We start from the raw sequence: 5,201 nt of genomic DNA on the forward strand, positions 1-5,201 counted from the left end.
AGAGTTATGATAGTATATTTGTATGCTAATGAACATGATCCAATGAAGAGTAACAGGTGGATGAATTGCAGATTTTGAAACATCCATGACCTATTCAAGTGGGTGAGAGAAAATGAATTCAAGCACACCACAGTCGGGACTGGTCTTAGGTGGATGGACAGTACATCTGTCATAAGGGAAGTGAAGTCGGACTCTGTAGATGCAAATGTAGCTTTGTTGTAGATATTTTGGTCAGAGCATATTGATATGTCTTCTAATTGTTTTCATTTTGTCAATGAAACACAATCCTACGACATGAGCTGAGAATGAATGTGGTGGAGGTGTTGGGAAGTTTGAGGAGAGAGAATTGTGGAACAGTTACAGGAAATAGAAAGGAAATAAATTTGTACTGAAATCTCTGGGTATCCATAATGGCTTGTGTGAAGTTAGAGTTGAGGCTTTTAAAGTAAGTCTTCTTAGTAGGGTTTTATCTAACCAAATTTGGTGCACAAATAGAGATTGGGTACAGGTAGGGAGCTGGAGTTTTGCCAGGTAAGTTCAACAGAGGAACAAGGGAATAGATGATATATATAAGAGAGTCATTAAAATCACAGATCTTATCTGAGGGTAAAGTGGTAAATGCATCATTGTACGTTCCTCTCATCAGATCCTGATCCATGGTGCAAAGCTTCCAATACAAAGGACATTGACAGCACCACTGTTATAGATGAATGTGATTTAAAATACACCTACATCTTTCATGGATAGTCTTGCTAGAGAAATATTCCCACTGATTCCTATGACTCTCCTCCTAGAGTAATACCTTATATGGACCAGACAGGTTCCGAACAGATGAGGGAATTGAAAGTCAGAGAGGAAAGTGCTTTGCCCAAGGCACCAGACAGTGACTGAGCTGGGATCAGACCTGTTGCATCCTTTTACATGAGCTGTGTCTTGCCTGCTAACTCCACACCGCATCAGCCTGTGCCTCAGGTCGTATTTAATTCCATGTGTTAGTTTTAGTTCTGGTTTGGAACAATTGTTATCCGACTTGAAATTTCCTTTGTATCCATTAGTGAAAAGGTCAAAAGTTTTGACTATAACCGAAACCCGCCTCTAATAAATGGCAGGCTTTTTTTTTTCTTACCTCAGTTTCAAAGCAGTAGGATACAAAACTCAAAAGCCTCTCTTTATGCAGTACAAATTACAGATGGCATTAGAGAGCTGAGAGAGTTTGGAAACTAAATCTCAAAGGCAAATATAAGGTAATTAAATAACTTATTTTTAGGGTCAGTGTTTATTTTCTCATCAAATGTGTATCACTCAAGGAAATAAAAATTAAGAAAATATCATTTATCAAAACACCAAGTGGAAATTTAATTTTAGAAGGAAGAGATTGGTTTGTTTTTCACTGTGGAGGCTAAACTCTGGATAACTGCTCCCCTGAAACTGTGGTGTGTCCCTTATACATACACTACTTCCTATTGAAAGAACACAGACAGAAGCGTTTGTCTGCACTTCGCTCATACTAAACCATTTAGAAATAATTTATTTTGATTTGGAACTACTATAGTTCAATTATTAAAATGTTCAGGGTCTGCTCTCTGGTAACGTGTTGACATTTATTTACTATGCTAGTACCTGAACTTTCTCATTCATGCTCACATGGCATTCTGACAGAGAGTTGCAAATGATGGCATTTTAGATGTGTCACCATCACCTCCATAGCTACCATACAATTGTATGTTCCACAGGCATCTGAAGTGGAATGTTTCAATACCGATCTTATTTTTTCCCTCCCATCAAACAGCATCCTCTCTGGATTTTCTTGTCATCTACTAGGGGGTCCAAGTAAGATGTATGGCGTTTATCCTAGGCCTCAGAGACCAGTGGGTAAAAAATTCAAGCTTTAGAGCCAGGTAGACATGCATTCAGATCTTGACTCTGCATCTTATTTTTAACATTCTATTTATCATCTTATTTATTTTTAATATTTTTATTTATTTCTAGGAGAGGGAGAGAGACAGCGTGAGCAGGGGAGGGTCAGAGAGAGAGGGAGATACAGACTCTGAAACTGGCTCCAGGCTCTGAGCTTGCAGTCAGCACAGAGCCCGACGCGGGGCTTGAACCCACGAACCACGAGATCATGACCTAAGCGAAAGTCGGACGCTTAACCGACTAAGCCACCCAGGCGCCCCTATCATCTTATTTTTAACAAGCTATTTAGCCTTCCCAAGCACCATGTGTCTCATCTTTAAAAATAATCAATAATGGTGGTTAATCCATAGGGTTATTTTGAAGATTAACAAAGATAATACACTTAATAAATATTTACTGGGTCCCTACTATCTAGTATTGTGTGAATATACCAGGGCGCAAAACAGGCAAGGTTAATCCTTTAATTGGCTAAACATACTAGTTAGGAAAACAGATATTAAAGCAACACACTACTAAACAAGCATGATTATATCAAGTAATAAATGCCATGATGGATATGAGAGAGACTGGGGCATTAGATTGGCAGAATAGGGAAGTGATAATAAAGTGTAGGGAGGTGAAAATAAAAACCCAGCAATGTAAAGATATGGGGCAGGATTTCAGTCCCAGGAAAGGGGCAATTATTACCAAAGTATTAAGGTGAGAGTGGTGTTCTTAAAACATGTTCAACAATAGAAAATAGGCCAATATCATGAGGAGGAATGAAAAAGAAGCAGAAAGGTGCAGATGACATCAGAAATTTTGGCAGAGAACAGATAATATCACCTTTAAGTACTTGAAAATCAATCACAATGAAAAATATAACATATCAAGATTTGTGGATATAATGTGTACATATATATATTAGATGAAGAAAACAATTGGAAAATAAAACTTTATAAAAATATATTTGATAATAGCACCCAAATCCCAAAATACTTAAGGATATATCTAACAAAACATAGCCAAGTTCCCCGTACTAAAAACTACAGAATGTTTATAAAATCAGTGTAGACATAAATGAGAGATTTATTGTACTCATGAATTGGAATGATCCTAATTAATAACATGTCAAATTTTCAAATTTTTCTAAGGATTCATAACAATGATAGTCAAAGTTTTAGTACCTGTTTTTTATTTTATAAATTGACAAGCTGATTCTAAACTATATCTGGAAGTGCAAAGGATTCAGAATAGCCGGAACAGATGAAGGCTTATCCAAGTTACAAATCATAGACCTAATTATAAATCTAAGAGAATAAAACATCTAAAACTGAGGATAAAACCTTTGCTACCCCCACATTGGCAAAGATTTCTCAGAACTTAAAAAGCATGAAGCATAACATAAAAATAATTTGTTGGACTCACTAAAATTAAATTGCCATCAAAAGACTTAAGATGAAAAAGAAAGGTTATATAGTCGTTCAGAAAATTTACAACATATATATGAAACAGACTTGTTCCCAGAATATATAAAGAATGTTTGCAACTCAATAAGATAAACCATTCCATGTATTTTGGGCAAAATATTAGACACTTTGCAAGAGAAGATATATATATATATATCTCAAATAAGCATATAAAAATATACCCAATATCATTAATTAGCAGGGAAATGCAACTTAAATCACAGTGAGATACCACTACATACCCATTAGATTGGCTAAAATGAAAAAGAATAAGCATACCAAGTTTTGACAAAGATCTGAAGTAACAAACTCAGATATACTGCTGGTAGAAATGTAAAATGGTACTACCACTTATAAAATAGTTTGGCTGTTTCGTAAAGCATTAAATGTATACCTTCCTTGTGTCTTATCCATACTTTTCCTTGTTATTTACATAAGGAAAACAGTACTATATGTAAGAATAATGACTTACAAGTGAATATTCCTAGAAACTTTATTTCTAATGGCCTCAAAATGGAAACAACTCAAATGTCCATAAATACATGAATGGATACTTAACACTTAAAAGGAATGAACTGTTGATATACAGGACATAAATCTCACAACCATTACACTGAGTGAAAGAAACAAGACAAGAAAGCATTTACACTATATGATTCCATGGATATAAAATGCTAGACCATATAAACTAATTTATACTGTTAGAAAACATGTCAGTAGCTTCCTGGAGACAGCAGTGGAGTAGAGAATATATTGCATATGGGTGCAAGGAAACGTTAGGTGATGATGGAAACATTCATTATCTTGATTTTGGGGTTGATTTCATATGCATATGCAAATGTCAAAATCGTTCAAGTTATACTATTCAAATATATGGTATTATTTCAATGATATCTCAATAATGTCATCAGATTTTTATTTTTTTTATTTTTTATTTTTATTTTTTTAAATTTAAATCATTTATTTGGTTTCACCAATCAATTTAAACAACTGAGTGCTCAGGTAAATAAGTGTTCTTTTTTTTTTTTTTTTTTTTTTACAAATAGTTTATTGTCAAATTAGTTTCCACATAACACTCAGTGCTCATCCCCACAAGTGCCCTCCTCCATGCCCATCCCTCCTCCCCCCCACATCCATCAGTCCTCAGTTTTTGTCAGCATTCAAGAGTCTCTCATGGTTTGCTTCTCTCCCTTTCTCCCACCATTTCCGCCCTTCTTCTCCCCCTTGTTCCTCCGTCAAGTTCCTCCTAATCCTCCTATACGTGCAAACATATGATATTTGTCCTTCTCTGCCTGACTTATTTCGCTCAGCATAACACCTCCAAGGTCCATCCATGTTGCTACACATGGCCAGATCTCATGGTTTCTCATTGCCACGTAGTATTCCATGGTATAGATAAACCACATCTTCTTGATCCATTCGTCCGGTGATGGACACTTAGGCATTTTCCATGTTTTCCTTCGCTTTCTATTTTTTGGAATAGCTTGAGAAGTATTGGGATTAATTCTGTTTTAAATGTCTGGTAGAATTCCCCAGGGAAGCCATCAGGTCCAGGGCTCTTATTTGTTGGGAGATTTTTGAATCAGAAATAACTGATTCAATTTCTTCACTCGTTATGGGTCTGTTCAGGTTTTCTATTTCTTCCCATGTGAATTTTGGTAGTGAGTGTGTTTTTAGGAATTTGTCCATTTCTTCTAAGTTGTCCAATTTGTTGGCATATAATTTTTCATAGTATTCCCTGATAATTGCTTGTATTTCTGAGGGGTTGGTTGTAATAAGTCCATTTTCATTCATAATTTTGTCTATTTGGGTGCTCTCTCTTTTCTTTTTGATAAG

This window comes from Hyaena hyaena, unplaced genomic scaffold, assembly GCF_003009895.1.
Source record: "Hyaena hyaena isolate Hyena2069 unplaced genomic scaffold, ASM300989v1 scaffold_517, whole genome shotgun sequence".
NCBI classification, from domain to species: domain Eukaryota; kingdom Metazoa; phylum Chordata; class Mammalia; order Carnivora; family Hyaenidae; genus Hyaena; species Hyaena hyaena.